Source organism: Oxyura jamaicensis, chromosome 20, assembly GCF_011077185.1.
Source record: "Oxyura jamaicensis isolate SHBP4307 breed ruddy duck chromosome 20, BPBGC_Ojam_1.0, whole genome shotgun sequence".
Classification (NCBI taxonomy): Eukaryota; Metazoa; Chordata; class Aves; order Anseriformes; family Anatidae; genus Oxyura; species Oxyura jamaicensis.
In genome coordinates, this window is record NC_048912.1 from 2,919,314 (window position 1) to 2,932,602 (window position 13,289).

At 43.6% G+C, this 13,289-nt stretch overlaps 1 long non-coding RNA gene across 1 annotated transcript in view; it reads right to left on the minus strand.

Moving 5' to 3' along the window:
- The window catches only part of LOC118176919, a 181,201-nt gene that overhangs the window by 63,598 nt on the left and 104,314 nt on the right, over positions 1 to 13,289 (minus strand). Inside the window, exon 7 of the long non-coding RNA XR_004755571.1 lies at positions 746 to 876. This is a non-coding gene — a long non-coding RNA (uncharacterized LOC118176919). The remainder of the gene's footprint in view (positions 1 to 745; positions 877 to 13,289) is intronic.

Here is a 13,289-nt window from a genome sequence, read left to right on the forward strand (position 1 = left end):
GTGTTAGCGCTCAACAAGTCAAGGTGTGACAGGCAGCAGACCCCTCTGTCAGCGACTGCTGTGCTGCCCTCATCAAACACCATGTTCTCGGACTAAAATGGACCTAATGCCCGAGGGAATAATAGCACCTCGTTACTGCTGCTGAGCAAACACCTGAGGATACTGACTGCACATGCACCTGCACGTGCAGCCCCGAGCAATGCGCTCCCCGGCTGCTGCCACGCCGGCCTTACCTCAGCACAGAGCCCCTGACCACCATGAGAGGGGAAGAGAAGGAACTGGAAAATCTACTCCCAGGTCGTCTTTTGTGAGCTGCTTCTCTCCGTGGGGTTCAAGCCTTCTTCCTCTGTTGTACAGGGAACACCTTGCTAGCTTCAAACCAAGCGTCGTGCCGCCACGCGGTGAGTTTGTGGTGGTTTCGTGTAACTGGTAAACTCTGCGCTGGATTAATTCAGTCTCGGAACAGCCCAAGGTATCACCAGACAGGATTAGGGGGAATTAGCAAAGCCGTGTGAAGGAAGGTTGCGTGACGCCTACATGTTATACTTGGCTGTAAGACTCTAAGTCACATTAGCACCAAGTTCATCCAAAAAAACAAAGCAGCCCTAAGACCATGCCTCATTCGTGAAAGCAAGTCGGGCAGGAAAGGGCAGAGTTCAGGCTGCCTGGACTAAGCAACGAGTTGGCTTCATCGGATTTGGAGATTGCAAATGGGTTGGAGAAGCACATGAGCTTGGTTACTTACATGAAGTTTATCCAAATGATCCAAAACTCAATGATCAGCAAAACTGGGCTAGGAAGCTTGCCAGAACAGGCTTTTTCACAAGATTTATGGTGCTTCCTGCTTCTTGTTCCCAGGCAGAACCAGGAAGTGAGCTGAGTATAAATGGAAAATATTTTTTAGAACAGTTATGAATCTCTTTTTCAAAGGTCAAAGAGGTTCACGGTAAAAGTTGTGTGTGAACTTTAAGGTCTTTTTTTTTTTTTTTCTTCCATATCAAAATTTTAGCCAACAGTTTATTAATCTGAAATGCTAGGGGTATTGATGAGAAAGACAGAAAACAAGTTAACTACTATCCAAAATCAAAGCCATTCTCTCAGAGAGCTCTGGTTACTTCCTGTAATTATTCCTTATCCCCAGTGACACCAGTGGGGACTGAGAACCCAGGCAGTCCATGCACAGAAGGTGCTCCATACAGCTTGGTCCAAAATTTCAGCACACTAAGCATGGCTGGGGGCAAGAGAGAGACTTGAAAAGCATCTTATGATCCATATTCTGGTATCTTGGAGGTTGAGATTTTCAAAGCTGCCTGTCACATCTGGAGACCATCGCTGTCTGCAGAGGTACCACCAGCTCACAAATGCTCGGCGCTGCATTATGATCTTCTTCCTGATCTACCGCCCCACATGTCAGATGCAGCTGAACCATGATCTGCTGAGCAGCTGAGCCGGGAGGGAGGCGCCATGGTACCGCACAGCAGGAGCGGTGATGCTCAAAGGATGCTGCTTGGAGGTACTTGCCCAGCTGCAACCCAGAGCTGAAGCCCAAGCCCATCACAAAGCCCAGGGAAGCAGATAGCCCTTCCTGCCACGTGATTTAACCCAGCACACAGGTCTGCACGTCCGAACTTACAGGAAGTCCAGGTGTCTGCACTCACAGCAAGCCTGAGGAACAGCCTTAGGAGCTTCAAATATATGGCCTTGGGCTTTAATTGTGAAGAAAAAGAACAGCTCTGCCGGCACCCTTCAATGTGCACATGATTACATCAGCAAAGGCTACTCAAGAGAACCTGCAGCTTTTCATTCCCAAACTTTGCTTTACCCAACACCGTAAGATTTCTGTACAACTTGTTCAGTTGTGTTGTAGCACTGTATGACCTACTCAGTGTCCTTGAAATGGGCAGGGTGTATATGTTTCAAAGTGTTTTTTTGTTGTCAAAGAGTTGAGAAAGTCTGGTTTTTGTTTGTTTGTTTGTTTTTTCTCCTGTGTTACATCAGATGATTCATTAGCTCCTAGGGAATTAAAATACCTGTAAAAACTTTGATTTAGTCTGAGACTGGATTCAACTGGTTTGCACAAGAAGAGCTTTATAAAGCTTCAGGCAGATTCACTGTATGAACAGCTCGAATAAAGCAATGATATTTAGACATCAACACAGGCTAACATGCACCCCATGTACTGGGGAGCCCGATTCCCTTCCTGGTGTCTGGGGGCTGACTTGCATTTTCTTCTTTTCTTTCAGTTCTCAGTCCTGACTAGAATTAGCTTAGGTACAATAGTCTTTCCCTGCAGATCTTATTCTTCTGACTTATCTTGTCCAGCAATATGCCCTGATCTTTGAAAATAACTTGTGCTGAACTATTAACTGTACCTACCGTTTCCACTCCAGTACTTCCCTGCACTGAGAAATTCATTTAAGGGCTCCAGAAGGTCTGCAGTGGCATTTGCACTTTTCATCTCTAGTTACTCTCTATTTTTAGGCTTAACCTGGTAGTCTTCATCCTCAGGGAATCTGGGCTTCACAAGCAAAGCCTAAACAGGTAGGTGCCATTTCCCTCTCACCACTATCTGAGTTACTCTTTTCTTTGTCCTTCTTACGTCTGAATTACCTAGACACCTCTCAAATGCTGGAGATTTCAGGTGGGCCAGGGCTGCAGGCCCCAGACTCTCGATACCTGTAGATTTTCTTGGAGAGGAAATGAGAGTAATAAAGAGAAATTTGTGTAAAACTCAACGGGAGTAATATCATCAAATAGAGCTCATCTGGCCAGGGCCCATCAAGATTCTGCAAGTCTCCAGCAACTAATCAATGTGCTGATATAAATCTGCTTCAGCCATTTGGAATTGCTCTATTAAATTGCCCTGTTATTAGATATCCATTTTACATGTCCAATAAGACTTGACTCCTCAGCTAAACCTGCCTCAGCAATGCCTAGGGGAAAGCAGGTGCGGGAGGGGATGGGGCAGCACGGGGCAGGGCTGGCACGGGGAGAGTTGGGCCTGGTTTCAAGAGCTCTAGCACAGCCTCTGGCTGCAGTTGGTTCATGGGGTATCAGAAGCCAACATTTTCTGTAAGCAGATGGAGGATATTTGCCACACAAATTGTGGTTTAATCAACAAAAGAAGACCTTTGATTTTGCATGATCTATTTTCATTTAATTAAAGCAAAGGTTCCGGGACAGGAGGGTGTTCTACTCTAAGTGTTGCTGGGAGAAATGTTTTTGGCAAGGCTTGCATCGACACTAAAGCAGCCTGGAGACTGAATGACAGGCTTCTGCGCTCGTGCTGTCACAAGCAGTCATGTCACCAAGCTGCCTTGGGGCCAGCAGGAGATTCACAATTGCCAATTTTAATCAAAGGCATGACGTCCCAGAGGCAACTCCTGCCCATCCGCGGGGAGAGGTGCCGCCCAGCGCGGGGACTTCCAGCGCGCGGTGCCAAACACAAAGTCTGCCGCTTCCTTCTAGTGTGAAACCATTTGGAACACGTCGCTGCTGCTTCCCCCTCCCCTTACAGTGATGATATTGATGGATGCGTAAGGCCCTGTATGTGGCAGCCACGAGATACACAAGCGCACTGCTCGGTGAGGGTAAGCCTCTGACGTCCATACAGTAGCGCTCGTGTTTTAGCCCATGGTGAAGGGAGATTGCCTTCCAACAGGCTGACAGGGCGCAGCTGCTGAGCGATTGGAAGCAGCTCTGCTTCCTCTTGGCCGTAGTGTCCGCGGGGAACAGCAGCAGGGTGAGCCAACATTGAGAGCCATGCAGAACCAAGGGCCAGAAACATACATATCCGTTACGAGAGATTTGCACGGAATTATGACAAATGAGTCCGAGGCACCACCAGAGCTGACGCGGTGAGAAGCGGGCAGACAGTTCCCTGCCACTGTGCGGGTGGGTGATGGTAGAGCTGCCTGCAGGGCTGCCCTACAGGGCTGGGGTGGAGAGAAGGGGAAGCTTAGGGCTGTGATTCCCAAGGTCTGGGCAGTTTTGGCCAATAGCGTGTATCACCGTTCATCTTCAGGAAGCAGCGTTTCGCTGCCCATGGCTAAACTATAGAGGAGATGGCCAAATACAGGCCTAGGGAACACTACACTAGGAGCGTATTTAGTCCTCTCAAGCTTAGATGTCAGTTTAAGCCAATACGGATGTCATTTTTAACTCCAGCACACACAAATAGTATTGTTTACTAATTATTAACATAAGCCTGCAGCTGAATGCTCCCCTCCGGGTTTTGGTAGTGCCAAAAGTCACTATCTCCATCAACAAGCTCCCCGGGTACACGCTGTAAAGATATGCGTGCAAAGCAAAGCACAACAAAACAAAGCAAGCCTTTCCCTAAAAGCTACTGCCTTTACAAGCAAGAGGAAAGTGCAAGAGGGCATGTGGAAGGTAAGAACATTTGCAAAGCCACACAGCAGGAGGAGAATCAAGAACAACCACCAGGTCTCCCAAATCTGATGCACGTAGGTGTGCGCACACAACTACAGAAGCACAAATGCACATATGCTCCAGGTATATGTGTATATTCCTGGACAAAAGGTAAACCAAACTGAAATCAGGATTAAATTGTGTAATCATTGACATATTGAAGTCATTTGAAAATCAGTCTTAAGAAGATTCAACAGCTAGGTTAAACTAAAAAGAAATCCAGACAAATAATGATTAGGGATACATTTAAAGTATCCTGACTTCATCTCTGCCCTGGAGTGACACAAAATGCTTTGGCTAAGGCATTTTAGTGTTTTGGCCTCAGATTTAGTTATGTTTAGTCCTTTATTTCCTTCTTTTTTTATATATATCTTTTTTTTTTTCCCTTTCCTAATTTGAGTGGGTTTGGTTCCAAACTTCTTTGGATTAGGTTCACATTTGCCACTACCTCTTAGATTCTTTTTGCAATTTTCACAAAAAGACTGAAGCCAGTTGATGGCTCACATTTCACATCTGATAATGACAGGATCACCAAGGAAAATAACAATTTTGCACATGCCAATTTACTGGCCTGAAAACATTCCGGTCTAATCCAACACGTCCTACCAGAGTTTTTTGTTTTGGGCACGAGCTGTCACGTTGATTGCTGAAGGCACTGGGAGCCCCAGGAACACACGTTTCATAGCACTGAACGTCATCCAGCTTACAGGTAGGGACATTCGAGCCTCCACGCAGATCTCCACGAGCCCAAGATCAGCCTCAGCCAGGTGCAGGCTCTATAACCCAACACAAACGGAGCCAGCACAGCCTGGCTGGCCTCGCCTTTTCTGAGGGTGCCTGGAGAATAAGTCAGGCACGTAATCAATTGGTCCTAAGCCCTGCCTCACATTAGTGTATGATCATGATTTGAGCAATCACGGTGTATGTAAGGAGAAGCAAGTATTTGTGTCAAAAGGAGGAAGATCAAGTGTCCAACCACAAATATCTAGTGAAGAAAGTGATATTCCAATTTATTTACTAATGCATTGATTTCCCGAGTGAAGAAATCTATTTTGTCAGCCCCATAAGCAATTTTTGAAGCCCTACGCTGTTGGCAGGCCTCATTTCCCCCTTCCTCTTAATTACACCATACTGCAATTTAACAGTAATCAGCAAAAGCCCTTGCAGAAGGCAGCCATGTTCAGGGTAACTGAGGGGTTATAAACTTGCAAAGACCAATGTTATCAACACCAAACATAATACATCTCAAGCTAGGAGCCTTCCAGGTCCTGCTGAGATACGCTATTTTCCAGAAAAGCATATGATTCTGAAACAATCTCTTCATCTGAAACACTTATCTGGCATCTATTTACAAATAAAAATAGTGCAAATAAAATAAAGCGGTATTTGCAGTTAAAGACAAGATCAAACTAACCCCACTGTCATAGAACTGGTTTCCTCTTAGCAGTTGGTATTTTTGTTTTCTTTAAATAAAATTATTCTAAAAATATTTCAGCATGTAACAGATCCCTGTTAAACAGGCCAGTCCAGTGAGCCTCGGACAGTGAAGCAGTACCAGACAAACCACTTTGGCTAATGCAATCTGGACAGATGAGTGGGTGGTCTATCTTTGGGTTGATCCAATTTCCATCAAGTTCAAAATAAGGGAAGGCAAACCAAGGACATCCCCCCGCATCGTTATACATTTACTTTATTCATCACAGTCCTCCCCCCTCATGCCTCTGTGGAAATATATATTAAATAGCCTAAGTTTTCCAACCATAATAATTCACTTGTAAACTTCTAGGAAATTCCATTAGTACAAGCTATCCTTTAATTTAGCTTCACAACATCTGGTGAACACAACAACAGTATTGCTCGCAAAAAAACTTTCAAGTGGAACTTCCAGCAGGTTTGTAGGGAAGATGGAGGGACGTTGTGGGGGAGCCAAACACTGATCAGCACAGAACACAAGTTGCAGTTCAGCCCAGGAATGCCAGGATGATTAAAACCACTTTATAGCATTTTGTCTCTAATTTATGACAGCTGATATAATTGGTAGCATGAGGAGGCAGCCTGAGTGGTCAAAAGGAGTACAAAGCCCTGTGTACAAAGGGCCAGTTTTGCTCCCATTGAGATCATTGACAAAACTCTCCTTGTCTTCAGCAAAGCATAATTTAGATTCTAAGTCTTGCAGATCACATGGTTTGAAGGTTGCCATAATGCCTTCCTTTACATCCTTGGGCTCTTGAAAACACCCCCACACAGATAATACATGGTGGGACTGGGCCAACTTCACCCTTAAGTAGTATTGCACAATCGTCCCAGTCCTGTCCTGCTGAGAACTGACCACCTCTGCGTTAAATGCTTTTTCACTGATTTATTCATTAATGCTAACTTAACCCATACCAGCCTGAGGACTTCCCAAGTGCCGTTCAGGTTTACATCTGATCCAGCCTCCCAGCTGCAAAAAGAAAGCAGTTCTGAGTGCCGCACAGTTTCTTTAAAAAACACACTGAAATGATATAGAAATATGAATTAATGTTTCTCTGCTTATCTGTTCCTTCAGTGGTTGTTCGGTCTTCCTGGCTAGGACAGTTCCATATACATTTAAAATATCAATCTAATCTCCCCAGAGAGCTATTGATTTATCAGCTCCATCTCTGTGTCGCTATTGAACGTCTTCAGAAATCCACCAAATATGTCTATCCTTCCCACTACTTCTCTCAGTCCTCTAGCCTCAATGTCAGCTCATCTATTGATCTGAAAGCAGTTCTGGTCTTCCAGTCTGCTAGCTCTCTTCTCTTCATATTGCAGATGTGCTCATAATTGGCACAGAAAATTTAAGGGCAGTGCTAGCAGTCCCTCCGCAGCAGCATTCATCTTATCTGCCGAGTTCCTCTTGAATAAAACGTTCACAACGAAGCTGAAGTGGGGAGAATGGAAAGAGAAGTTAAATAAATAACCAAAATTAGGGGAATGAAGATGGAGAAAGTATGTTTTTCTCCTGTGTATATTCTTATTATTAATTTCAGTGAGTATTTTGAAGAGAATGCTGTATTTTGTGGGAATTCAGACCCTCCTAATATTCAAAAGAAGTTGAGAGCTTCACTCAGGCCACCCTGCACAATTCCAGCCCTGTGTGCTACAGCTGCTCCCACCCGTTCTCCATTAGCCTGCCCCAAGGCCCTCTGCCTAGAAATCTGTTGCAACACATTAACATTCATCCTTCTGTCTGCACACCACATTCATAGATCAATTCTGAAAAGATGTTTCTGACACAGTTCACGGAAAATACACAAAAAAATGCACTAAATACATCGAGGAATAAAGAGTTACCCATTCCACTACCAGTCAGCTGCTCTTTGTGAGTGCAATTAATCTATAATTAATGACTATTCCCTGCTTGTCAACATGTTTCAGTCACCTACTGCTTATCTAACAAACTTCTGCAAGAGCACAAGGCAGAAAGGGGAACTGTCACTTGCTCCCATTTGTACCACAGGGTGAAGTCGGTGACATCTGGGAGCTTGACAGGGCGGCACCGCACGCCAGTCCCCAGCAGAGATGAGCTGCTCCCATTTACGGGACATTTCCCACATACTTTTCCGTTGATAATGGGTAAGTGACGCGAGGAACTGGCTGACAGGCAAAAAAAAACTTAGCTCAAAATGGAATTTGGAAAGAGAGGTGAGTGTTCAGTCCTCGGGCTCGTTAACAATACCAGGTGTTTTGAAACTTGAGTTCAGCAGACCAGATATTTCAGCGATGGGACTTCCTACGAGCAAAAGCCATATGAAAGCAGACTTCACTTCAAGGCAGTGTTTCTTAAGCCTACTAATTATTCTTCATGCAAATACGCAGAGCAACAACAATCCCTTGAATCATCTCAACAGCCATTTTACTAGGAAACACGCACGTTGGGGAATGCCACCAGGCTAGGCAGGCCAAGCGGTGGTGCAACCACTGTGGCTACTTAAGAATGGCAAAGACTTTGCCCCATCATGTCTGTTTGGGGGACTAAATTCAACAAGAAGTACCCGGAGCTGTTGAAATCATGTTTACAACAGAACAATGAATTGAATTAAATCAAAGAACAAACGCTTAGAAAAAAAATAGTCAACTTCTGTTTCTAAATCCCACCGAACAACTGCTTTTACTATACTGAGACACTCGGGAATTAACTGGGAAATGCACTGTTGGTATTCAGTCTTGTCTATGGATATTTAGGGTTTACTGATAAAAACATTGGCTACGGATACTGTTCAGTTCTGTTTTTTCTTTTTCTTCTTTTTTTTTCCAAACCAGTGAAATTATACCGACAGAAATTTTAATGAAGACAGTGATACTTGTATAAGGACTACCTTCTCCAGTGTAACTATGCCAGTACGAATGCAGAACTGAACACATCTTTAGAAAGCAACCTTATGTAACTGTACTTGTAGAGGACTCAGGACTTAAAATATAACAGTATGTTTAAAGCAATATGGTTTTCAGGCAAGGCTGTAAGCTGTATTTATATTATGAGCTCTGCCCTCTGCAGAACTCCGGTGCTTCATTGGCTTCTACACAGAGCTCTTTGCAGGATCGAGGTCTCCATAATTAGTTTATACACATAAACAGAAAGATGTTTGCACAGAATCTTGCACTCAGCTTCTTTACGCAAAAGGAAGCCACAGAGGTTTGACTGGTCCTAAATCATGTCTTAGCTCTGCTTTTCTTCAAATAATATATATATATATATAAAAGGTGGGGGATGTGGTTGGAAAGGGAAGGAATTATAACAATATCAGCAAAAGTGAGCTTTGGATTAAAAGTAAAAGGTTTGACAATTTTAACGCACGCACAACCCTCAAGACACTATGGGAAAATAACAAAGCAGAAGCTATTCCTCAGGGTTTGCTGTTCAACAAAGCAGGTTTTTATTAAATACAGAGTTAAAGGCAAGAGTACTTTGGTAACCAGAGAGGGTCTGATCTGGAAGGGAACCTCTCAGGGAGAACAGGAGGCGTCTAGTTATTCCAGCCACTCCTCTCTTAGTTCTAGTGCTAAAGTGGATCAGATGCAGGCTTGTTCTACCTGCTGACTGACCGATAAATAATCCAGCAACTAAATCAACCAAATAGCCATGGTTTGCTATCTACCTGATGCTGACACATTGCACTGTGTGCCCATACAAATCTGTGTGAAGCGGCAAGAAAGCAAATTGTATCACAGGACCCAAATATTTGATGTACCCACACGCAACTCCTCTCAATCTCCAAAACAATTAGTGCTCTGAAGCTACATGCCATCATCTGGATCTCTTCACAGATCAAACTGGTCCACCATCACAAGCTCTCCACCAAAATCCAGAGGGCTGGCCCCTAGGATCCATCATGTAACTTGCATATAACGAACCCTAAAAGGAGGAAAATCTGAATGACGTTATGAAAAAAGAGATGTCTAGGAGATCAACATTTACATCACACAATGCAAGGAGAACAAGTGGTTAATGACTGAACTGCTCTGTCTCCTTTGATTATAAGTTATGAAAAGTGGAGAAGGAGTTCAGAAAATAAAAGCTTCTGTACATAAGCAAAATAGGAAAGAAAAACAAGCAAAAGTAATCAAGGATTTCAGGCCCAGGGTCCAGGCAACAGTCCGGAGCAAAAGGATGTGTTGTGCTAAGCTTGTTAGAATCACTCCTGCAAGAATTTCCCTTTGATGGTTTATTTGCAAACCAGAACTATAGTAATACATGTTCTATCCTTCTAAAACCACTTCCTTCAAAGGAGGACACATACAAGGGTCTGGAAAGTGACTTCTTAGGCAGAACAAAGGATGCTCAGCACTGATTTCACAAATTTCCTGCCCCTGCCTGACTTCCAGCTGCTCACAGTACATAACAAACCTGCTCTCCTGTTCCTGCTGGGTGACAGAGAGGTGGGACACACAAACTGGTGCCCATGGGGAGGGAGAAGTGCTGTGTACACTCAACTACATACAACTACATACAAGTCCAGGCCAAAACTCCACGTTTGTGAAAAGGTTTCATTGAAGATGTTTCAATATTCACTTTTTTAGTACAAGTGGTTTACGACACCCCATCAGAAAATGGAAAATAACATTCCTTCCCCCTTTTCAGAGCATGCCTACCACCAGGCTGGCAGACACAGGGAGCAAGGCTGCCCACAGGAACCTCAGTCCTGTGGGCAGCCTGTATTCCTGGTTTCCTCTGGCTGACTACAACTGTCCGGAGGCAGTCAAAGGTAGGAGTGACGGCGGCGCAGCGATGCAGGAGGGCACACCTCTGCCCAGGCTGCCTGCCCAAGCCCTCCTCCAGGGTGCCAAGACAGCATCACACCAGCGTCACACCTCATGAGGAAAGGCTGCCTGAAGCCCATATGACAGATGACAGACAGACTCAGAAGGCAATACAGAAGCTTCTGAGAGAACTGAAATGTGAAGCCAGGTTTCCCAAGCCCAGGGTTTATATATGTTGCTGCATCATCTTTCCATTGCATTAGCTCAATTTTCACGAGTCACTTCACATTTCTGCCTTCAGCCTGGCAACTGCTAAAAGGGAACGTGGTTCCTTGAGCCATACAACTAGCAATAGGGGCACCTGCCCCTGTAAATGCTGAAGGCATCTTTGCGCAGATCGTGCCTTTTGTTTATCTGTGTGTGGACTCTAGGACTTGGTAAGAACATGCCCCAGGTGAGTTACCCTGTTATTGTAAGGTAATGCGGCTAATGCTGCAAACCTGATTGGACATGAATACAATCAATAGAGATAAGCAGAAGCAGCAGCCAGATTTGTTGAATAAATGAATTCTTGCAAGTTACTTGCTCAGCTGCTCCATCAATGACAAAACTCCCATCGATTTCAGTGGGAAGTAGGATCAGGCCCTGATTTCTGACACTGCAAGATATCAGGAGTCTGTTATATAACAGGTGATACAGAATTAATTAGAATTTTTAAGAAAGGAAACCATTCTCTGCCCCAAACTTCCATGGACTTCTGCTTTACAATTAATCACCTACATTATTATTTCCCCCCAAACTGTAAAGCAACAGAGCAGAATGGCAGTGCCAGCATTCCTGTTAAGATCTCACAGCCCTCATCAATAAACGTAATAAGGGCATTGGAGTATCTCAGGAGTGTATTAGGTTAAAGATTTAGGCTTTCCTTTGGGTATAATTTTATGCTTGCGTTTCACACACAAAAGTAACGTACTTATTCCAGGATCCTATTTTTTCATTTCATTTTTAAGCACTCATTTATGCTCCTTTCGTGGTATCTGCAAACTGATAAACATAGGGCTGCCCACTTTATCCACCAAAAGAGAAAAGAAGGAATTAAAACCAGAACTAATCAATTCACACAGTTTGAAGAATTACTCCTTCACCTTCCAGGTCAAGCATTTTTAGCTGCTAAAGGGATTTTAGCTGCTAAAGGGACTTGAGCCCTGCAACTGCTCCTTCCACAGAAGCACGAGGCCAACACAGACAACAGCTACAGGCTAAAAGCAGCAAACAGCCCCTTACCTTTGTAGACGTAGCTATGCAGGGGAGTAAGATATATCCCTGTTTAAAAGGGTGTAAAGCTAGAATAGTTAAAGTTTATTTAGCTTTCAACCTGTGCCAATGAAAACAAGTTGAAACTATGAGTAATTGAGTATCTTGCTGTAAGCAGAACAGCACATTTGGACAAAAAGACTGTAAGAGAAGAGAGGTTAGTAGTGTACCTGCCTAGCTGATCATTAGCTGAATAAGAAGGGGACAAGTTAAAGCCATATAATCTTGTTAGGAGAGGAAAAGAGACCTCAGAGGCAAAGTTCTAAGTCATAGTTCAGATTACAGCTTCACAAAGAGAGTCTTGAAAGCACTCTCCCTCCCATTTACAACCACTGAGGCCACTTCCCTCCCTCTTCCTGATGAAAAAGCATCTCTGTAGCAACTGCAGAAATTGACCCCCAGGAAGATCAAAGTTAATATATTCTTCAGCTGTCTCGCACAATGCAATGAACAGAGCAAACCTGCAGTTAACATGGAATCCCCAAGCAACAGGACGGAGCAGATGCACTGGAGTAACAGAGCACTGAAGGACCACGCAGTGTGTTGGATGGAAAAAACATGACAACTCTTTTGCTGGGGAGTCTTGTGTGATTAGTTAACCTTTCCTAAAAGGTTATTTCATACTATTGCAGCAAATGCTGCAGCTGATGAAAAATAAGCTCAGGGTAGACATTCAAAAGAGCTCTGCATCAGCCAAATCGTTCCTGAGCTTGTGGTAGAATCCCCATCAAAGTCACTGAGTTTGGCTAAATATCACTACTAAAAATCTGTTGACATTCATCAAAGGCACTTTAGAGATACCTAAACACTAGAGTCCTATATTTTGGTACTCATTTTAATCTTATTTGAAGCTTTCCCTGTTTTTTTTTTTTTATTTATACTTGTATTTTTTTTAAAGTTACCAGATCTTGCTAGGAAAAAAGCATCTGGAAGCAGTGTGAAATGTGAAGTAAATGGGGTAAAAAAAGAGAGGCCAGTAAGATACTTTTACTATCCCTGGGGCACAAGAAGATGTGTCCATCAGTGTTTGGATTAAAAATAACATTTTGAAGCAATATGAATAACCCAAAACCATCAAAATGCAGTTACTTTAATTCATAGTTTTAATGTATCTATTTATTTCAATTAGACCACAATGGCTTCAGTTCATTACCTAGTTAATAAAGTGAATGAGATAGTGGTAGTGCAGCAGTTAGCACCAGTGCTTTCTGTTTTTCTAATAGCGCCCAAGATCTATTTGTCAGGAAAGTGGGGCTGTTTTCACAGTGAGGTTTAGTAACACCCTGACATGTTAGATGGGTCAGTTTTTGATTGTCTTC